Source organism: Hyposmocoma kahamanoa, unplaced genomic scaffold (assembly GCF_003589595.1).
Source record: "Hyposmocoma kahamanoa isolate Upper Pololo Valley unplaced genomic scaffold, ASM358959v1 66, whole genome shotgun sequence".
In the NCBI taxonomy this organism is placed as follows: domain Eukaryota; kingdom Metazoa; phylum Arthropoda; class Insecta; order Lepidoptera; family Cosmopterigidae; genus Hyposmocoma; species Hyposmocoma kahamanoa.
Genome location: NW_020653854.1, coordinates 20,211,164 through 20,236,077, shown reverse-complemented (window position 1 = coordinate 20,236,077; position 24,914 = coordinate 20,211,164). Strand labels below are relative to the sequence as shown.

At 34.5% G+C, this 24,914-nt stretch overlaps 1 protein-coding gene and 1 non-coding gene across 2 annotated transcripts in view; one reads left to right on the top strand and one right to left on the bottom strand.

Moving 5' to 3' along the window:
• Window positions 1-24,914, top strand: part of LOC113231658 (centaurin-gamma-1A) — a 318,073-nt gene that overhangs the window by 182,283 nt on the left and 110,876 nt on the right. The gene's annotated exons all lie outside the window — the stretch shown is intronic.
• On the bottom strand, window positions 11,787-11,858 carry Trnah-gug. Its single transcript has one exon. It is a non-coding gene; the product is annotated as a tRNA-His (tRNA).

The window sequence follows — 24,914 nt, the reverse complement described above, 5'->3', positions numbered from 1 at the left end:
TCCACTGTGGCAGAATAAAGCCAAACCCTGTCAAAGTAAAAAATCATTTATTCCATAGGTAGATTAAATTTTCACTTGAAAACTTGAAATTTACACTTTTAAGCTACGGCTCGTTCACTACGCTGACTTTGCTGAGAAGAACGAGCAATAAACTCTAGGGATTGCTCTTTTCAAATAAACTTAAATGCTATGGAATACGCTTTGAATCAAATTTGTGTGGAATCTGGAGCCATATCGTCTTTCCTGTCATACATCTTTATCTAACACGTAGTCTTCAATTTTGTAATATGAGTTTTCAATTAAAATATTTTTAATGTAGGTACTTTTTAAACTAAGGAAATGATATTATTAATATATGCTCCTGAATCTTATTGTCAAAACGTACACAATTCCCCACAAAAGAGTCGTTTATCTTGATTAAACGAAATCGTGATACCATGAGTTTGGACTTAGCTCTAAGGTTAATATTGTGGATATTTTCTTTCTTATGAAATTATGGAATTATGTTTGAAACCTAAACCCTTTCTTAAAAAGGGATTCGTGCACTGGGGTGCATATAAGTTGATTCAGCAGCTGTAGCAGCAATAACATCATGCTAAGTTTGCCTTGTTCTATCCCCACTCAGAACAAAGCGTCTCTACACCTGACAGGCGCAATGACAGCTGTAAAGTTAAAATCCACTGGATATATCACCTTAAAATTACTGCATTAATTTCTATAATGTAGGATATTTCTACCCTCGGTTCACTTTACACGATATTACCTTCCAATTACACACATTAACAAAATATATTTATTATAATTATTAATACAAAGATCGAACACTCAGAAAAAATTCCTTCGATCTGGCCGAATTCGAACCGACGTCTTCAAGCATACGGTGCGAGACGCTATACCAACTAAGTGACGGAACGAACCAGCGGATCTCACGAGTTTTTCTATGTGCTTGTTGTCGTATCTTTGTATGTATATGGTTTTTCAACGACTTTTTAGCCGTAGCACACCACAGTATCATAAAAAACTAGCGTAACAAAATCTAACGTAACAAACTAGTATAGTAATTTCACATAAAAAATAATTGAATATCAATTCAATAAAAATTTAAAATATATTTATTTTTAAGTGCTTCAAAAAGTACGATACTGACAATGTCGCCTCTATGGTCAACAAATAAATGTCTATGGTATATGCGTAATACGCTTAGTGACATATATGGCAGTAATAGTTTGTTATTTGATGATTATTCCGATTTAATGTAATTTGGTCTTCTGAATGTTGTACACAACACCACACCACCCGTTAGTTATGTCGAGCGATTGATATACCAGCTTTTTAAACAACAAACACTTTCAAAATCAATCGACCAAACCCTTAACGTTTGAAACAAAGCAACATGGTCCCTCGGGAAATAACCTAGCGGGTTAAGTGCATTCATACAATTTGCATGAAAGGTGCGAGGGGCATAATTGGTGTCGACGTTGTTGGAATTTCGATTAGCCTCTATTCCTTGGGCGCCAGCGCACGAATGTTGCTTAAGTGATTCAGGATTAATTAGATGTAGAAGATACATTGGTTGCTTCTTCATGATGCCTCAGATCAAAAAACTTAAAAGATTCTCAATACGCCAATAAAATCAGAACCGTTAGTTTTTATTATATAAAGTGACGGGACAAACAAGTCGTGCGGCTGGTCATAAGCAACACGCCTATCCATAACAGTTGCAGTGCCACTCAAAGCCACTGTCACTGCCTCTGCTCACCGTCACACTGACTCATAAAGTTGATGGGTGTATGTAGTGTAGATGGGTGGGTGTAGATTCACGAGCATTCTTCAAAACTGGAACGTAATGCTCACATTACTGCTTCACGGCAGAAATAAGTACAGTGGCGGTGCTTTCCTCAACGAACTCTTTCACCAGGAGCTCTACTGCTACATCTGGTCTGTGACTGCCACTAATGTTATATGTATATAATGCTACTACTAATGTTAAACTTACCAGAAATGTACGAACAAAAGGGACAACTCTATACAAACGTTATCATCTGAAACAACTCAATCATTCACCGGTGACAATAGCAACAATGTCTAACAAAAAAAACATCAGTGTGACCCTAAAAACCGCCTCAAGTTTAGGCCCCTATAAAAGCGATAAGGTTCCGCTGCGTACATTGGCGGAACGGGGTCTTTTATGGAGTAACGGCCTTCCGGATACTCTGCGGTATCTCATGTGATTGTGCAAAGGTGTGAGGGACCCTTTAAATCTGAGTCGTTAATATCCTTTTCATTGGTTATTACTTAGCTGGCCGTTATATATGTCTAACTATTAACGAGGAAATCTCGTAGGTAATGGAATGTATTTGTTTTGAATACTTTCTGTCTACAGTGGTGTTACCAATTTCTGTTATTTGTGTCTCACATTTTCGTAAAAAGCTGTGCTCGTTTTGCTTTGTATTTTTGTAGTATCTACTCAAAAGATGCCTCATGTTTTAAGGGGTCTACGAATTTACTGGATTTTTTCACAATCGACAATGTATTTTTTGACGATTGAGACTGTGGAATTTAATCAGGCGTAGGGGCTTACAAATTTCTTCGATTCACCCTAGATCAATCGCTAACAACGACAATATTGATCGTGAAAAATATAGCAAATCTGTAGGCTATTGATCGACTTAACACACATATATATAACACACGATTATTGTTTCTGGGTTATTAATACCATTTTCAAATTGGTTGTAACATGAAACTCGAAAAAAAAACGTTACAAATTTTGCTTTTGCGTATTTGTTACCATTAAGGGAACGTAAAACTTTTCGGATTTTTCTTTATTTAAGCAGTAATATGTATATTACTGCGTTCCGGTTAAGAAGTGTAAGGGTGCTGGTGAAATTACAGGCACATGGGACTTGTCAACTTATGTCTCAGGGTGACGGGCGCAGTGGCAGTGCCCCTCAGATCTTTGTGATTTAAAGCTCTGAGTGGCACTGCAACTTTTATGGATAGGCGTGTCACTTACCACCAGGCGCACAACTTGTTCGTTCTGTCACATGGAGTTATAAAAAAAATTAAAGACAAAAAGGGAACAATATATTTAGAACAAATCAGTAGCACATTTCAACCAAAATTCTCAAAATTAATGACAAAGAATCTATTGAGGTGTAGAACTGCAAGATTATGTAAATACCACAACGACAGCTACTAAAGCAAAGTTTCAGGGTTATAACTAAGCTATTCAAACCAGAAAAAGAACCTTTTAAAAAATTTGTAACATAGTGAAATCGAGTAAATCTGTAGGTTCTTTTAAGCGTCTCAACTTAAGCTTCATGTGAGAATTTAGAATAAAAAATATTCAGAAGTGTTTTTTCTGAAATTGCAAAGGTTGTATCCGTAAAATATTGTATCATCAAGACCCCATAAGGGCAATAAGGTGAGGTTGGGATATTGAATAATTTTACCTGCGCCCAGTGGCGGTTGTAGACGGATTTTTGTGCTTATAAGTAATCATATCGAGTTCTTAGGTTTTCGCGATTGTTACACGTAGAAAATGAAACTATTTTTAACCGACTTCCAAAAAGGAGGAGGTTCGTAATGCGACCATATGTTTTTTTTTGTATGTATGTTACGCGATATCTCCACCATTTGTGAACCGATTTTGATGATTCTTTTTTGTTGGAAAGAGGGTCCTCAGAAGTGGTCCCATTCAAATTTGAAGAAAATATTCGACCTCTAAGAGTGGTAAACTAGGGGACGAATGACTTTTGAGGTCAGTTTTTGCAGTACTCTGTACTGAGTTTAGGTATTCCGGATTTAAATCGCGTATATTTCTTTTTTCAAACAAACCAACGTTACAGGACGTTTACAGGTCCCATCCCTTTACAGTCCGTGACCATGACCATGGGACCTGTAAAGGGCCCGAAACGTTAGTTTGTTTCAAAAAACAAATATACGCGATTTAAATGCGGAAAATATAATAAATAAAAATAGTTTCATTTCCTAAGTATAATCATATTTTTATGTTGCGAGAATGAAATCCTTGTCTAAGTTCGGATTTTGCATCTACATAACTTATTACACATTTTCTCCATGTCTTCCTTTTTATTATTATTTGATTTCGAAATCGGGACTTACGTGTATAGAACATAATATTTTATTTAGCTCGACGTATCGGACGTGTTGCATCGTCCTTGGTCTCGAAAGGACTGAAGAGGCGGGTGTCAACATCTTCTAGCCTTGCGAGTTTTTCTAACCACCCGCACTTGGTCTTCATTATTTATATGTGCATTAGGATTGTCACTAAATCGACACACAACACTCACGATATTCGATGACTTGTCAGGCGATACTTGATGTAGCTTACATTTGCTGATGATTGGATCCCACGGCGTTGAAAGTTTAAAATCATCTAACTGTTCGTGTTTATCATAAAAAAACTTTAAACAATTACCAGTCTCTATGTTTTGTTCCGCAACAGTGCAAAAAAATTAATCTTGTTCGCGGAAAAAGTAAAAAAATACTATAATGTCGTTACATTATAGTATTTTTTTACTTTTTCCGTTATCGTTAAACTGAGTTCGGTCCTGTGAATGAACAATTCAAACGGTTGTGTGGCAGATGGTGTACCAAGATTAAAATATTTCTATTCAGAACCATTCCAATGCTTCTGAAGTTCCGGCCATTTTATCGGGAGAACCGAGAAGTCGTTATTACTATTGCAGGCTGGAAATAAAATGAATTAAGTTGTAATTTATTAAAGTACACTCACCAGAACATTTAAAGGTACACTAGTTAAATCCCCTAAATAATGCAGTTTTTTCAAAAGTCAAGTCTTCCCTTACTTTTATATACCAGTACATATGTATAAAGAAATATTAAGTGTACAAAAGTTGAAATTATTTTAGATCTAATTTCAAAATAAACAATAGTCAGGTGTCATTTTTTCATTTCATTTTTTTTTTGTCGAAGTGTCTGGGGATGACTTTGCATTCTTATAAACACAAACATTAGTTAATTTTTTTGTTAAAGTTTCAACTAATCAATGTTATTTAATTGAATTATATTATATTTAAATTATTAAATAAATTTTCTGTTCTTTTTGATTTGTCCCAAAATCTAAAAAAATGCATTCAATTTAATTAATAACAACAATAACAGGCAGTACTAAGTCAATGTTAACATATGTGAATTTAATTGCTACTTGATGTGTAATTCTTAGTAATATAAATATAAACATATAATATATGTATACGAACACACTCATAGGGTTGTTTTCTAGAACTCTACTCAATGCTCGAGTCAGGATTTGAGTATGGTTTAAAGCATTTGATATCATACTCAAGTCCCCTGCCATTAGGGTCGTATTTCCAGTGCAATCCTGACTTGAGCATTGAATAGAATTCTAGAATACGACCCATTGACCCGCACTAGGGAGACCACCTATGAGTTTCTCGGAATTTATGTGCGAAATTTAATTTGAAATTTACCTTCGGCTTTTCGGTGAAGGAAACATCGTGATGAAACCTGCACGTCAAAGAAGGTTCACCACCCTCGGAAAACGTGTGAAGTCCCCAACCCGTATTGGGGCAGCGTGGCGGACGTTGGTCTAATCTTTCGTCTGAAAGGAGACCCATGCCCAACAGGGGGACGTATAAATAGGTTGACGATGATATTGATGAAACATATAAATGCAATGCAAAAAAAATAATTTTCATTAAGAAATCCACATTGCATTTTATCAAAAAAAAAAACAAAAGACACACCTTTGTGACTTTACCACAAATCCTTCCTTCTCTTTCATACCTCATCGTTTAGAAACAATATCTTTATACACAAAGCGTCGTTTACATCCTACGCTAATATAATTTAATGGAAGATATAATAAGGATTGTATTTTGGGTTTAATATTTCTCTACGGTGAGCATACATAAGTTACGTTACGAAAAAAAGAAAAAATGACAACAACAATGACTTTAATGTGCTTTTGGCGAAAACCTGGTAAAAGGTTTGAAACAGTCTCACAGACTAAATTCTGTTAGGCAAATATATCATACTCAGTACACATATATACATAAAAACGTTACTGTCTAGGTATGAGGTTCACTCATATTTTGGGTAAGTATACTCAGACCGTGCGATCGCTTGGTAGTAGAAACTGATAACTTTCACTGTGTCTAGTCTGATCACGATATCAGTTTCATCCACCATGTAGAGTTGACATACACACGCTTCCCGTTTTATTCCACTCTGATTATACAAAAGGATGACAAATATAATATGCTTGTAAAATACCCTATTTAAGTTGAAGTATAGAGTATTTGAAGTATACTTACCCACTAATCAAACTGTATACAAGGTACTTAAAATAATAGTCAAGGCACCTTTCTACATTTACAGGCATAGAATATTAGTAATCCATCTGCATGATCAGAGTAGAATAAAAGAGCAAGCGTCAACTCTGTTCGGATGCGACAAAAATAAACATTACTTACTGATATCGCGATCAGAGTATACACATTGAAGGTTATCAGTTTCCAATACCAAACGATTGCGCAATCAAAGTATACTTGCCCCATATATTCTGTACCATGTTTCTCACGAATCACGACAACAGTACCTTGGACGTTTTATAAGTGTATTTATAAAATATTTTGTTCACAACATCCTTCTCACAGTTTGTGTGTTATGTATTACGAAGTTTCGATACACATATTTTCCCAAAACATTGTTGGAATTGTACAAATATTATAACATTTACATTTGCTTGCCTAAATACTTTAACGAGATATTTTTACAGGAAAAAATGTGAAGGCACGTGGATAAAAGTAAGGAAAATACCTACAATTTAGTGGCAGTAGAGCTCCTTGTGAAAGAGAATCTTACATAATTCTGCCGGTATACAGTAATATGAGCATTTTCCGGTTTTAAAGGGTTACGGTACTGGTGAAATTACAGGCTCAGGGTGACGGGCGAAATCAAATGGCAGTGCCCCTGAGATCTTTGAGATTTAAAGCTCTGAGTGGCACGGTAACTGTTATTTACAAGCGTGTCACTTATCAGCAGGCGCACGACTTGTTCGTCCCGTCACGTGGTATCATAAATAAATGTTTAATTGACGCGGTCGCTAGCGACAACTGTCACAGTAAACTCGTGGTAGAAGCTCAGTGCATTTAAAGAAATATACTTTAAAAAATATATTTCCTACATGAACTTCATTCAGTTGTTTCAAGCTTTTTTTTAATTACGTAAATTGTATACGCAATTGATCTGCAGAAACTATTTAAATTATACGCTGCTTTTGTGTAGTAAGTAGTAATTAATTGATTTCGTACTTTCTTCCGACTCTCAATTCAGACCCATAACATAACTCAAACTCGAATAATCTTTATTTCCTAGGTAAGCAAATTACACGTGAAGTCGTCATATTGATCAAACTCTACTGCTCATTTGTAAGGCTGACTCCCCTGAGAAGAATAAGCAAGAAACTGTAGCTCTTTGTAAATATACAATACAAATATACGTTACACATTTATCATTTACAATGTTTTTTTTATAACATCAAGGGACAGGACGAACAAGTCGTGCGCTTGTAAGCTACAAGGCCCTGTCCATAACAGTCGCATTACCACGCGAAACTTTCGATCGCAAAGATTTGTGGGGCACTGCCACGTCTTACTGAGACATTAGTTGACAAGTCCCATGTACCTGTAATTTCACATAAAATGTTTATTTCAAACATCATACATAGATCAAGACTACCTGCAAGAGCTAAGCGGGTCACTACCACGGATTTTTGTCATCCAAGTACGCAGAAATTGTATACAACCTTTAGTACAACATTTTTGTTTAGTTTTAAACCTCGTGAATGGCAAATTTTAAATATAAACCGGGATCATATCATAGAAGCGTATACATTGCCCCCTATATGTACTTCTTATTCATATATAATATAGACTCTATTTATTTCATAACGCAATACGTGCCGATGGTCCACAGACTCAATACAAGAGCATTCGTAAAGAGTAGAATGAAGTAGGACACGTCACAAATTACGTCATTCAAGTAACCTAATTATAACATAATCGCTGCTTTTCAAGAATAGTGGCTCAAACCAAATAATTTCATATTAATCTTATAGCACATTCACAATGTGCTAATGTTATTGTAAAAAAAAACACCGAGCTGGTGTGTGATTGGTCGTTTTAGACGTTACATATGCTTCAGTTGTTTCTAAACCATGTTCCTGATGAATTTGTTATATCAATATGTATTTAAAAGTAGCCATATTGCCCCTATGTAATATAATTACCGAATCGTAAAAACAGTGCAAAAATACGCTATCCGCGCTTAACACCTCGCTTAAACTTAGCAATAGTCACAAAAATACACAATAATTTTTAACGACGACGTCGTAAAGCTGATCAGAAATCTTTGGAATTACGGAACCCTTTAAATTTAACGTTCAATTTTAACCCGTGGCCCGCAGTCTAATGTACCTTTTTCATTTAATTACTCTGTTACGGAGTTGTTTTGGTTAATTAAAATCGTTTTATACCGTGTAAATAATGGTGGACATGAAATTAGATATTTTCCAGAGATGTTTAAAGTTCGTAATAAAAGTGTAGTATACGAGTAATATTATGTATATACTTCTTTTTTATAATATCTAGTGAAGGGACGAACAAGTCGTGCGCCTGATGGTAAGCTACATGCCTGTCTATATCAGTTGCAGTGCCACTCAGAGCTTTAAATCGCAAAGATCTGAGGCGCACCGCCACTGCGGCCGTCACTCTGAGACATAAGTTGACAAGTCCCATGTGCCTGTAATTTCACCTATCAAGGTTCTTTGCGCATGGTAAATACTCATCATCAACCCACTGGTGGGCACGGGTGTCCTCTCAGGCGAGGGTTTTGAACTTAACACGTTTTAACGTTTCACATGAACCTTCTTCGACATGCAGGCTTCATCACGATATTTTCCGTCGCCGGAATGCTGATGGTAAATTTCAAATTAAATTTCAAACATAAATTCCGAGAAAGTCAGAGGTGCGATCCCGAATTCGAACCCACAGCCGCTGCTTAAGAGGCGGTAGAGGAAACCACTAGGCTACCACAACTTTTTGTATACAATGACTAAAAGTTATAATTTTTAGAAGTAATTTTTTTATTCCTTAATATCTCCAAATGGTTTTGTATTGTTTCAGGTATCAAACATCTCCATTTTTAATGAACTTCAATAAAGAGAGTTGAGTAAGGGTAAGGAAAGAGAGTAAGTCGAATAAGGCACCGTATCAGTATTAAAGAAACTCCACAATTTTACTGTCTTTAGAGACGTGTAAAAGCAAAAGGTTTCGTAGAAAATTATTTACTAATACTTTCTCCTTTTGTTCGCTTGTTGGCGGTGCCTTTATAAAGTTTACGCAAGAGTATTTTTTTAAAACTCATAATATCAACTTTCCTTTGTTTTTATGGCAAGCGTCAATTTCTGGCAATCTCACATAATCCTTCAAATATAACGTGATCAAATATTTTTTTGTAAACTCTCTAAGGACCAGCGAATACCGGTGGACGGGAAGGGAGTGAATATAAAATTTATCAATGTATTATGCTACTGCAATTTAAATAAGGTATAAATTTCAATGCTCCGAGACGCAGAGAAAAATGCACCGCTATGCTGCGAGGTTAGTCTCAGAGCATTGCAACTTATACCTTGTTTCAATTGTAATAGCATTGATAATTTTAATGTCCTCTGCCTTGTCGCCCGCCGTCGATACAACCTCAAATAGCTATGGTTGATTCCGCATAACAGTGAAAGTGTTAATCAATCACTTTGAAAAGAATATATAGTATAATTGAAGATATACACCGATTAGTATACGGTGTGAAAACACGATTCTTAAAAATTTTTACAACAAAAAAAAACACAAATTTACCTCGAAATTTTACAAGAGAACAACTGTATTCAATAGGTACTTTATGTATACCGATGATTTTTTTTTATATCATCTAAATTAAATAGAACTCGTATAGTATACGAAATATATTTTTCAAATAGCTTTCATGTCGTTTATAAAAAAATAAATTCTGAAATAAAGCTAGTACGAGAAAATTTTGAATTCGAGGTGAGGTAGTACTACTCTTAAAAGCAAGCAGCAAGATCGCGGGAGGTAAGAATAATTTACTAACTTCACAAATACAAAAGACAACAAAGTGACTTTAACATAGTGAGTAACATAGCCCTGTGCTAAACTCGCCGGATTCTCAATTGTAAGCCTAATTTCCTTACCTTATTATCTATGCATGGAGGAGTGGATTACGTATTTTGCCGCCGTGCATGTTTCATGGTGATGGCAAGATGCTTCATAGCTTATCTACTCGGATAAAATCTCGGCGGAAATAGGAAGTGCTTTTCCCACCAAATCCTCATAAATGTTAGATTATTATATACTGAGGTAAAAAAAAATTGAGGAACATGAATGTATATTAAGTACCGTTAAAATGAGTACACTTTTAAATAAATATGAAATGTATCTATATATTTTACTCTTATATATAGGTACATTTCATATTTATTTAAAACTCTTAACTTTACTCTTCAGATAGGAAATGAAACTATTTTTCCGAATTTAAATCGTATATATTTGTTTTTTCAAACAAACCGACGTTTCGGGCCCTTTACAGGTTCCATGGTCACGGTTGACTGAGGTGGTATAGTCTTCAACCAGTTATGTCTAATATTGATGCAAACCACCCTATTTTTTCACTATAGTTACAATAGTTATTAAATTTATTAAATACCTTATTTTTAATTTTACAAAGAAAACGTTCCAATTTACGCTATATTAAGTTTTACAAATTATTTTATTGAATGAATTTTTATTAAGTTCAATTTATTATTAATTATTAATAGAAATTAGAATAAACTAAAACATATTAATTAGTACTGCAGTCTTATGTCTGTTTGGGATTTTTCATTAGAGGAAATACTGGATCCCAAACTGGTGGTACGGAGAAACCATCTTCTCTGTTGAAATTAGGATGTTTTTTAATTTCAATGGCCTCTCGCAGCATCCTAGGTAGATAACGGACTTCTTTTGCAAGGACCTGGGGTTTGTCAAACTTCATTGAATGTGTAGGTTTATCCATGACATGCTCGCAGACTGCAGACTTGTTTACGCGAGCTGATGTCAAACACCGTCGTAAGTCTCCTGGGAATGCAAGAAATGTCACAATAAATAATACACTATCAATGATCGTATAATTGAACACAATAATCTTTAAGTGGATAAAAATGACTATAATAGAAAATTTTTACCTATAATGTGATCAGAGTATTTAAACAAGCTCGCTCTCTAAATTCCTGAAAAGTCTTACTTTCTTTTGGAAATGTATTTTTTGAACTTCATAAATATAAATATTTGAAAGTTTGCAATATATTTGGCCATCTAGAATAGTATATTAATTGTTCGTAACTACATTTTACGGTATAGTTCGGCGCCATCTATATTGCATTAGCAAAACTAATATCGATTACTCTGCCATCTATGGTCACGCATGGTAACAAATATTTTAACGCCATCTATCTTCGAATAGCGGAATCTTTTACAGCACAAGTAACGTTGCATTAGATACCTAATAATTTTGAAGGATTTGCGCTAGATGGCGCTCTGAATAACTAAACACAATGGTTCTTTAATAGGTTCCTAAAAATATTTATCTATTAGCTTAAATAATCATGTATTTCAAATCTTTAAATAAAAAAAAAACAAAAGTTAATATGTTCAGTGGCTAATTGCCGTGACCAGGATTCGAACCTGGGTTACTACGGCCACAACGTAGGGTCCTAACCACTAGACGATCACGGCTATGCAAGCACCACTCAATATTGCGAAATAACGCATCACATAACTTTCAACACAATGCAATGGGGATGATGTCAAATATTATGTATGTAAACACTTTATTGTTCCACAAAACAAATTATAAATTTTAACAAGCAGTGTTAGTGCACAAAAGCGAGCTTAAACCCATAAAGAGATTTTTTCCAACTAACCTCTAAATAACTGTACGTATGTTTCTTGGTTCCTGGGTTGCCAATGAATAAATAAAGAAAAAAATTGAATGCTACATATTCAATAATTATACAGATAAATTAATTACATTACAATGTACATACGAACACATTTAGAGCATAAAACCCATATAATTAAATAAATTAATACATATGTATAAAATCTTTAGTAAAATTAATGTATAAAACTTCAGTATCGATGGCATACACTGTATTTACTACTGTGGCCCAAAACTCATCCACGCCGACCGCGTCACCAGTAACCGCCATCAAATCCTCAAACGTCCAGTTATTGGGCAAGCAAGGCGCAATAAAACTGTAAATAAATCGTACCCCTCATGGAAGAATGGCATAAATCGAATTACGTCAAACATGTTTACTGCTCCATTAGAGAGGATGTGGGTTACATTTTTCTGTATTTAACCTCCAATTGGAGAGAACGTGGGTAATATTTTTCTGTATCTAATGTACCAATAAATATGTTTGACGTAATTCTACTTATGCCGTTCTTCCATGAGGGGTGCGAAATAAAGTCAAACGTAAATAATTTTTTTTAAGCTCTGACATGAGGACTCTCAACAATCTCAGAATTTCAAATGGGCACCTCTGAAAGCTCAAATAAAGTCCATTTGACCTGGACCGGGAGAAGGTTCCACATACGAGCAGCATTTACTGTGAACGAGTCCGAATATTTTTGCGAACTGTGTTATGGAAGGACGAAGATCAAATTAACAATGGTTTTGTTATAACTTATAATATAAGTCTTATTTTATAACGGTGGCTTGAAACACCTTCGACAGAGGGCACGGGCTTAACTTTTTTTATGATGTCAAGTAACGGGAGAAACTATCATGCGCCTGATGGTATACAAGACGTTTGTCCTTAGCAGTTGCTGTGCCACTCCGAACTTTAGGTAATTGGCAAAGATATGAGTGCCACTGCCACTGCGTCCTTCACCCGGAACCAAGTTGATAAGTCCCATGTGCCTGTAATATCACCACCACCATTAACCTTCAAAACAGGAACGCAGTAGTGGGTAAAGTGGCAGTAAGAACTGCTGCTAAAAACATTTATTGATTGATGCTATGTAACATCAATTCAGCCAAAAGACGTCCACTGCTGAACATAGGCCTACCCCAAAGAATGCCACAATAACCTTTCCTGCGCCGCTTGCATCCAGCGGATTCCCGCAGCCTTCACCAGATCATCAGTCCACCTTGTGGGTTGGTCCGCCCACGCCGCGTCTACCGGTACGCGGTCGCCACTTGAGAATTCTTCTGCCCCATCGGCCATCTGTTCTGCGAGTAATATGCCCTCCCTATTGTCACTTAAGTTTTGTAATTCTTAGGGCTATGTTGGTTACTCTGGTTCCCTTGCGGATATCCTCATTACTGATTCGATGTCGCAACGAAACTCCGAGCATAGCCCTTTCCATTGCCCTTTGAGTGACCTTGAGCCTTCCTATGAGGCCCATAGTGAACGACCACGTCTCAGTGCCGTAAGTCATCACTGGCAACACACACTGGTCGAAGACTTTTGTCTGGAGACACTGTGGTATTTTGGACAAGAAGATATGGCGTAATTTCCCGAACACTGCCCAGCCGAGTCGGACTCGACGATTGACCTCTTTCTCGAAGTTGGATCTACCTAACTGGATAATTTTTGTCCTAGGTGTACATAATCGTCAGCAACTTCGAGTGTAGAGTTTCCGATCTTCACGGGAGTTGACCATACACGATTATTCGATATGATCTCTGTAAAGTTATTGTACCTAACAATAACTTTACATAACCGATAAAATATAACGTAAGAAGAATTAATGTTGTATTTACAGCTTTCAAATACAATTACACAATTACTGTTGTATACAGATAGATATCATTATGCTTTAAAAGTTTTAGTAGCAGTAGAGCTACTTGTGAAAGAGTTCGGCCAACGAAGTACTGCTACCTTATGTATTTCTGCCGCCAAGCAGTAATGTCAACATTACTGTGCTCCGGCTTGGAAGGGTTAAGGGGTTGAGGGTGTTGGGACAGGCACATGGAATGTTCGTCCAGTCACCTGATATTATAAAAAAACAAATATAATTTTAGGTATAAGCCAGACTAATACAAGCATTTTCATGAACCTAATGTATATAGAATCGCTAATGATCATAAAAATTACCGTAATAAATCTCAAATTTAACCTCTCATGAAACCAGCACGACAATCGTAACATATTTTTTATTTGCCTTTATGTGGCTGTAGTAATTGAATACAAGCAGTGTAGGACTTGTACACATTTATAATTCCGATCACCCCACAGATGCAAATTGTGATAGTCGCAAACTGGCCGGATTATTCGCGACCTGTTTTCTGTGGTCATTTCGAAAACCATGTAATAGGAATATTGATATAGGTGTAGCGATCCGAATGTCATTCATTACAAATCTTTTTATACTTTCGTATACTTATTACTTTTACTTTTTTGTAACTCATTCCAAAACTATGGTGAATGTATTTTGGCGCGAGCTAATATAGTCAAATCCAGAGCCATGAATGACAGAACATTTATTTTACAGGCATATACTATAAAATAAAAACGGACCCAGTGTGACCCTCGTGACACGCCCTGCCTGACTTGCGAACCCAAAGGACGCTAATGAAATAGAATTCTTGATATCATAATTATTAATGCACAATACGAGTATTGCTGTTTCTAGTAATGTGATCGCTTCTAATATAATATTAAAATAATTGTCACTATAAAAAAGAGAAAAGAATATTAAATAGTGTCAAGTAAAACGTTACTACATAAAAACACTAATCACCTCAGTAAGTAGGTTTTGCTTAGTCAAGATCAAGAATTTTCAGCCATATTCGAAGCTAAATGCCACTTACCCGTTTCGCGCGCAATGCATATATACTACATATTCAACACGCCATACATCTCTTTAAGGCATTCATATACGTCTTGTTTATTTCATGCTCTAATCCAATTTCGCATTCTAAATGTGGCATCATTATCCAACCCGTTTAACTGCTTGCTACTTGCTTTTAGGAATCAGTAGTTAAATGGACAATAAATTGACACATAATATATATGCATAAATATGCGTTAAAGATACAATATATTAGATACAGTAGAGCTCCTAGTGAATGACTTCGTTCAGGGACGTACTGCCACCTTACCTATTTCTACCGCCAAGCAGTAACATGAGCATTACTATGTATCGGTTTCGAAAGGTAAGAGTGCTGTTGAAATTACAGGCACATGAGACGACTTGTCAACTTATGCCTCAGGGTGACAGGCGGAGTGGCAGTGTCCCTCAGATCTTTACGATTTAAAGCTCTAAGTGGCACTGCAACTGCCGTGGACACACAGGCGTGTCACTTTACACCAGGTGCACGACTTGTTCGTTCTGTTACTTGGTATCATAAAAAAAAATTGAAAAATTCCTAAAATCATTTTCTTATTGGAAATGAAGCCATATTTGTCCATGTCTAAGTCGCGTATACTTGTTATTTTCTAGTTTTTTTTGTCCCATTAATTGTAATAAGTAAGTAATTAACATAACTAGTTAATTATGTTGCCTTCTCAGTCAGCCGTGATGTGGGACCTGTAAGGGGCTTGAAACGAAGATTTATTTGATGAAAAAATCTTCCTCATTTACATATGAAAAATTAGTAAAAACATGCCGAAAGTCTTCAAAAACCTACCGAACCTTTAACCTAACGATTATACTCGTAATCAAACTTTAACATCTTTATATTCAAACCTCATACAAAGGCAATATAACTCTGATCCCTTGTTAGCAACGTATTTATCTCGACATCTCTACCGTTCCAAATTTTATGAATGTTAATTTCGATACAGTTCTTGCATGTCAAAACCGTTTCTCATACAAATTGTGGTTTTACAAATTATAAAGAACAAGTTGTATAACGAAATTCTTAAAATAATGGTAATAAAATGAACTTTAATTAGACCCAAATTACATTAAAAGGTTGCATTTAAAGTACCTTGATACATATCAAGTCAAAAGTGGTGGAATTGAAACAACGCCAGTTGAAAGTAAAACAAAATACTGAATGTAACCAATTAATTTACGACGTCCTCGTTTATAAGTCGATAACTAATTATTACGTATAAATAAAAATAATCTCATTATACGCAAACATTCATTCTTTAGTTTTTTTGTTAATTTTCAAATCATGTTTTTTCTATTCCCCCATTTTTCACTATTTGATTTCATGTCAATTGTATCTTATTTTATGCGAAATAAAGCTGAACCGTATTTTGTGTTAGTAAAAAATATGTAGAACACTGTTCGTAATAAGTCATCTAACTACACTACACTAAAAAAATAACGTCTTTTAAAAAAGCAAAACGATAAAAAATAACGAGTTCTTAGGTTTTCGCGATTGTTACACATAGGAAATGAAACTATTTTTACGGATTTAAATCGCGTATATTTGTTCAGTCAACCGTGACCATGGGACCTGTAAAGGGCCCGAAACGTCGGTTTGTTTGAAAAAACAAATATACGCGATTTAAATCCGGAAAAATAGTTTCATTTCCTATAGATAAAAAATAACCTATAGATACTATCCAATATACTGCCTCCGTGGCCGAACGGTTACCATGCCGGACTGCCACGCAGAGGTCCTGGGTTCGATTCCCAGGCCGGGAGAAGTATGTGTATGGCCTACATTGATTTCTCTCGCGAGTTTGGGTGTCGTTTGTGGTTGTCTATGTGTGTGTCCATGGCACCCGCAACACAGGGTTTCCCTAGTGTGGGGCCATGAGTGTGTTGCGTTATTAAAAAAAAATTGTTAAGATAATCTTACAACAAATTCCGTATAAAAATAAATAAAAATATACCCTAAGCCCTAAACTATACCACGGAAGCCCCTGACCATAACGCTATTGTCCCCTAAAATCCAGTGTTTTTTTTTCTAAATCCAAACGGGACTTTAACATTGTGTACGGGTGCTGCGTAAAAATTCTTTCTGAGTCAAAGAACACATTATATTTTGCTCGTAGCGTTCTATGAGACAATTTATACAACGTGTCTTTAATTTTTTTTTAAATATAATCCTTTTTGAAGCAAGTCTGAGGGCACTGCAAACAATTACAATCGATAAAAGAATTATAACGCCAAATTATAATACTAAATTCCGTATTATTCTATGTTCTAACAGAACGTGTTTCGTATGGTAATAGAAACAAGATTGGTATTTATTTAAAAGAGTTCCTATTTCCGTTAGATTTGAAATTTCAAACGTCTTTGACAATTTCGTTTGTGAACTTATCATTTTATACTGGTGTTGTGGTTTCGTAACTTTATTGTGATAAAAACACCGAAACGTTTTCTATTTCTATTTGTAGACATATATGTGTTTGAAATGTAGACTTTTTTATGGTTATTAAATTAAATTTTCAATACATCTAAAAAAGTATGGCAAGGCCAAATTAAACAGAGTTTCTTTCGCGTTATTTATCCAATAGCTCTTTATTATATTTTTTTGTAGCTCATACTAGTTTTACTCTGTATTGTAGATTTAATCTGTTACTTTTTTCTTATTTTTTATACAATAAATGTTTATACTATATATCATTTTTGTTCAAATAGAGAATGTAAAAGCGTTACCTTTTTTATTCCACTACGGCTTAGGCAGAAAGAGGGTTTACTTTCGATGCGTTTTCGTTACACAACTCAATTCAAATCATAAACGTAATAAAATAAAAATATAAGATCTTGCTTCGACGTTCAAGAGACGGAGGGGTACGCGACATCAATACGGTTATCGACATTAAATGAAAAAAGAAAACTACAATCTGGAAGCCGCTATTGCGGTATATTAAGAGCGATACCCTAGCAATCGAGAGCTTCAAGTTCTTACAGATCACTTACAGATACTGAGTACTGGCATCTGATCTGATCTTAAAACTAAAACGAAGTAATTTCAAAGAGCAATGATAACCAATTTTTCTTCAAGTTTTAACAATAGCTATCAATTCTAGTGCCCCTCGTTTCGCATTGTGATTTAGTATCCCAATATACATTCCTTTGATATTATATTACATTGACAATTCCCAAGAAAAGGGAATCTAAAGTTGCAATCAAAATAGAGAACATAAGATTTTAAATACAGGGGTGTTTGAATAAAACTGCGAAGTTTATAAGAAGTGCCTTATTTTGACGAGTCGACAAACCATAAAGTAAATTGTTGTGGAATAATATACTACGATGGCAAACATGATTTTAACATCTATTTTTGTATATTTTGTGATAAAGGTAAGTAATAAACTACATTATCATGTTAGATATTTTTCGAAACTAGAAAATCTTAGAAATTCGCCTATTTGTTTTGTACCATTGCATTTTTACATGGCGATCAAAAATGTTATACGAAAATACGTTTCAAACTGTTTACACAAAGCTTTAAGTCTTACACACAGCTTGGAAAAAATCAATGTGACATAAAGGGAAACATTTCTTTATTTTCCTTAATATGAATAACTGCATCCACTGATTTTTTTAATGCTAAACTGGTAATCGAACAAACTAATGCAAGAAAAAAACACTCAATATTTTATTACACTAATCGGTGGGATAAATGATAATGATAAAGTCTCTCTAATAAACATTCTGTTTTTATTAGGATTAGAAACAAGCCTTTTCGGAAACATAATAGACTAAAAGCATAAAGAACGCTCCAAACTGATTTTTTTTGTTATAATGTCCCACTGCTAGGCAAATGCCTCTCCTTCGGTCTTCGAAATTTCTCTATCTGCTGCTATTTCTGGCCAGTCGTTTACAAAAGATTTTAGGCCATCCCACCAACTTCGCCTCGAGCTGCCGCGCCGCCAACTATCTTGTAGCACCTACTGAATGGCAATACACCCTTCTTTGGGTGCATACGTCAAATATACTAACCCAGTCCCATTTTTGAAACGTCCATTTCATTGCACCACCTCATTAACATATCCGTGTGAATTATAACGAAAACACGTCACACTTCTCAAGTTACGCATTCACTTGCATTCAGTTATTCATTCATCATTAAAGATTGGATTCGCCTTCAGTATTTTGATTGACACGCCATGCTTGCTCACTTATTTGACATGCTTTGCAAGTCTTTGTTACCTTGTATTTTTATTTAAAAAGGGTTAAATCTTGGCCCCTTAGGTCAACAATTCATTTTGCAATAAGCCTAAGCTCGAAACGTTTATCTAAGATTATTCCTTTGTTGCTTTCTCTTTATGTCATATCAATTGTAATTGGTGTCGTATCTTTAATGGTACCGCAGATAATCTTATTAATTTTATCGTTTCTCGAGTATTTTGTGTAAAATTTAAAACATTAGAAAGTGAATATATACAATGCCTCTTTCAATAGCGTCTATTCTGAATTCACCCTTTGAGTTCGAAATTTTTGAGCAGTAATCCAATTTGGCAAAGTTTGTTCGTGATTCTTTTAAGAAATTTCTCTTTTGATCTTTTTAGGAATATCGAATTTGAAACATTTATTCTCAATTGCAAATGTCTTTTGTGGGATTCTTACATAGTTATGTATTATTTAGTTCGGCGTTTTATTTTTTCTACCCGTTTCGATTTTTATTATTATTTTTTATTCTTATATTGGTTTTATTATTGATGACAGAAAATATATATATTTTTTAATTTTACAAAGTTCTCATTCGTTAATCTTGAGTCCTTTTCTCATGAACTTGAATTCTATTCCCATTTTGAACTTACAATTTTGGACCGGTTATGCAACACGGAAGTCTCACGATTCCAGTTTTCATACAAATTCTTTAAAATCTTCCGCTAGTCAGTCTGTTGGTTTGCGCTTAACATCTGTCAAGTCCAGTTTTGTTATTTATTTGACGGCTCCCTTTGTGGTTCTGTCCGTTGCAATTTTATCTGGTGCATTTGAATCACTCAGATTATTGTTAACGTCTGTCAAGTCACGAGGATTGAGGGGGATTTTGGCTTTTAGATTCTTAATATTATTCTGGAAATGTATTGAATGAAGTCATTATCCAGTGTGATATTATACCTTTATGTCATTTGCAAACCTAGGTGTTCCTTTCTAAGTACTACTACAGCATGGTTTAAACATTATTATCTATAAAATATTTATTCTTGGGTAATAAATTTAATAGTGGGATAAGAGTATGATAAGTTTTGGATTTATAGGTATGCAAATAAGTAACTTTGGTTTCTTCACGTTCTAACCCAATTCATAAAAATAAACGAACCATAACCAAATCTTAGATGTGCGAAATTCTTCTGTTACATAGATTACTATAGTTAGTTTTTGTATGATTTATAAAGTATAGATAATTCAAATGCGGCGATACGGGTCATAAATTTGTTTAACGCCTGTGATAACGCATGGTTAGAAGCAAAAGTGTCTTCACTAGGTGATTCTATTGTTGGAATGCGTACACGCATGCCGTAAATTATTGTGCTGGTTACGGATTTTGATTTACGATCACCTTTTGTTTTCTATCGGTGAAAGTTTTTGCCGTTACTTTTTGTTTTTATTTTTAAATACAAGTACCAACAGAGGAAGTAACTTATTTCAAAGAAAGTTAGCAATCAGGAAGAATTTCCATTTTAAAGAATTCATTTCGCAACATTAGTCAATTGTCGTTTCTGGAAGCAATATAAATAATCTGCTCTACTAAACTCAACATCCTGGAACTAATCCAGATTGGTAGCATGTATCATAGAACGTCAGCAGCAATTTACTCATCCCGAATCTGAATCAGGGATATAATTCGGTAAAGGCTGATTTCAGAACAGTTTCACTGTGCAAAAATATTGCAAGGTAACTTTGACTTCCCTTGCGATTTGATACGCCCTTCAAATTGGGTGTGACCCCTAGCGAATTCGGCCAATAGCAAAGTCTTAAAATTGCATCTTTATCATCAGTCCCCTCGTACTTCCTTTGTGCTACAGTTAAATAAAAAACAAGACTTTATACGAGGGAACCTGACTCGTGAAATGTTAAAAATCCACCCGAATTTTTGATAAGATTCCTAAAACGAAATTCGAATTCTGTGATTCAAATTTTTAGGGGCAAATTGTGCATTATTGTGAAGTTTTTTTCGCGAATGGCGCAATAGAAAATCTTTATCTAAATCTTTAAAAATTATTTGCTTCAGTTGTCAAATTTTTATTCTGTGATGCTTTTGGCATCTTATTCTGACTCATAAATTTATATCTTGTTAACTATCTACCTACCTAAATGAATCAGCAGATTTTCTATATTACCTTTCTCACCAAAAACTACTCAATCCAATTAAATCCAATTAACGCTAACTCAGAAGTACCTCAATTTCATTCTTCTTTTATTAAGGTGCATCATATATATATAGACACATCCTTATTGTTCTATTATTTGTTTACTTCACACGAGAGGCCACCACGTTACTATAGAGTTTTCACCTTCGAGTGCCAAATCACAATGCCAGTTGTCCGTCTCAATTAGCTTACCTTCTGCCGTAAATTTTTAATGAGCTACGACATTTTGTTTACCCAGTCCTTTATTCTTTAGTTTTTTGTACTTGACAAGTATTTTTATTAATGCTTACTTCCAAATTTTTTTCTTCTTACTCTTTGGAAACAGACAACGTGTTCCCCTATTTTAAAAACGTTTTGTTACAATTTAAAATGTGTCAGGATTAGTATCTAAATACATTTTAATTGGACCCCTGCTGAATTCTTATACTATGCAAGTGTCAACTTTGAAGGTAGATGTCATGATGGTGATCCATCACTGTGATTGATGGAGTCAACTTTGTCTACATTAAAATTATTCAGAATTGCGACGTTGCCAATTTTCTCGTATTCTCCTATATCTTAGGAAATGAATTTTTCGAATCTAAATCATGTATATTAATTTTTTCAGACAAACCAACGTTTCAGGCCCTTTACAGGTCGCACGGTCAGCGCTGACTGAGATGGTAAAGTCATCAACTAGTTATGTCTAATATTAATGCAACCCACTCTATTTTTCACTATTGTCACAAAAGTTATTTATTTATTATACCTATAGGTATGGTATACCATATTTTTAAATTTTTCAAAGAAACATTATAGTTTACGCTACATGTGTATTACACTATATCCTACTTTCCTATTAATATATATATATAATATATACAATACAATATATCCTATTCCTACTTTACCCCTATATCTTCATATCAAGTATTATTTTTATTCTTTTTGCAGTTATAATTGTAGGCTTTTCAAAGCCAAATAATTTTGTCAAAAGCCTTTTGTATGTAGATACTAATTACGGCGTTAACGTAATTGCCGCTTGTTAGTGAAATGAGCTATTTTTACTACCCAGAACGTATTAGTTATACCTTTTTATACCCATGCCATTCCTATGAGCAATTTCATATGTATGTTTAGGTAAGTACTGTTGTGCAGCTATTTCTAAGAACTGCATTATTACAACATTAGTATTGATTGCTTTTCTAAATTTATCTACATAATTAGAAAAGAATTGAGAACAATAATAATAGATTTAAAAAATATATAATTTTGTAATACGTCATTAATATTCTTCAACTCTTTTTAAGAATATAACCTGATAAATTTTAATTCTATTTTGTTTCAAAATTTTATTCAGGCCAATTTAATTTATTCTGCCGTATGGAAATATTTATACTATCCTACATTTAAAGTTTCTGCAGACAAATAACACAATCCAACACTTCCAAGACTTAACATAACAGAGCGTATGTGAAAATCTTAACATTTCACAGTAACTTCAAACCAGGCATAAAGTATTTTTTAGCGCAACGTATATGTGGATATATATTGTTTATACTTATGCTACACGTAAGTCGCGTACAATCTTTTCTCCCCCATCAGATGATGACTTGGTTTCTATCATTAATCTAAATTCTGCAACTCATAGACTGACGCAAATGGAGCAAAAATGCAATATGCTGTATCTAAAGTATTCACATTGTGATATTATGAAAGCGTATCATTAATATCTAACGACAGTTTAGGTTTTTTCTGCAATTTGGAGAAATATTAGTTAATTTGTGCTAAGAAGTCATGATATTTTTTTAGAAATATGTCTTTTTTTTAGTTTTCAAATTTAATATGTATTTATAGTGCACACGTTATTTAATTATAATTATTCGACAAATCTATTGGAGTCAGAAAGTACATCTAAAAACATAAATTGCAACGTACTTACTTTCGCGCTATTTGAATTTAATAACGGGATTTAATCGCATATAAATATATTTTATAGACGTTACGGGCGTGTTGCAACGTCGAGGTACATAAAATATATTTATACACGATTAAATTTTAAATAATGTGTGAAAATCGTGAAAGCTTAAATCAATGTAATGCTTATTTTCAGTTTTATAATTTACGTATTAATAGACAACAGAAAGGGTGAACATTTGGTACGTAACGACAAATTTGTGAGAATAATAATTGAGGGGAAGATAAAAGGGAAAAGAAAGAGGTAGACCAAGAATGGCGTATATTGAACAAATAAAGAAGAAGATCAAAGGGAGCAGCTATATGGACGCCAAGGAGCTGGCTATGAACCGTGAGGAATGGAGGAGACAACACCGACAAGAACGTAGAACCCGATTCAGACCTTTTTGATATTTTATCCGAATCGTTCGATTGGATATCGTTCTCCAATCGAAGGGCGCTTCGCGAGCTATTCAGAACATTCCGAGTTAAACGTTCTATTCAGATTCGGATACGATATCGTTATCCAACAGCGTTTACGGAGTCAGTGAAATAGATTATAAGAAAAATGAAAATCCTTTTATATACATTTTTAAGATTTTAAAAGCCTTAAAACAAAGGAATGCAATAGTCTGGCATTAAAATAAATAATTAAAATTGAACAAAATCCCGACTTTATTTAAAATAATAAGATATTTCCATGTTACATTCTTGCTTTGTAAACAATAGGACGTTCGGTGACTATCATTCGATAACAGTTCTGAATAACGTTTGTAGCCTTTGCCGGTCGAGAAGTTCGAGTAATTGTGTACGATTATTTATTTATTCCACAATAAAAAGGATACACTGTATTTTATGCACCTAGATGTAAGTTTCATCGTGGAAGAGAATAAATACATTATTATTTATTTATTTCGGTTCGGTTTCGAATACGACAGTCTGACGTTCGATTCGGGTGTTGTGAATGAAAATGAAAAGAAATCGGTCGACAACTGAGTTATCACAAGGTTCTGAATCGACGCCTGGCTCTTAATAAGGATGATGAATTTACTTATTAATTAAACAAGGTAAAGAGGACATCAAGGTTAATACTAAAGATTTAAGTTCAACTCTATGCCCCTTACGATAAGAACCAGCCACAGTGTCAAGTTTGATATGCTCTTGACTGCACATGCGGTGTCTGCGTATCACAATACGAATTAATCTTCAAGTCACGTGATACGTGTACCATCCTTGACATAGCACGTACCACATTTTTAGGTCTTCTTTATTGACTCATACTACATTCATTGATAATTCTAGTGATTGAGGCTTTATTGTCTTCAATCAAGAAAATAATTATTTTGTAAAAAGTAAAAGTATAAACTCAAACCTAAATTGTCTTTTCGTGGGTAACAAAATTACATCAAACAACATTATGTTGCACTCTTTACTTTTTTATCTTTTGTTTCTCTCTTTTTTGTTCTCGTATAATAAATACACCTTGACACACTTCTTGACTACAATTGGAATTACCGTTTTTAGTGGTCCACACCAAAATAGAAAAAACCTTTTTGGAGTCACTTTGGTATTCGTCAGAATGTCTCTCTCTGTCTGTCACAGCTAATTTTCT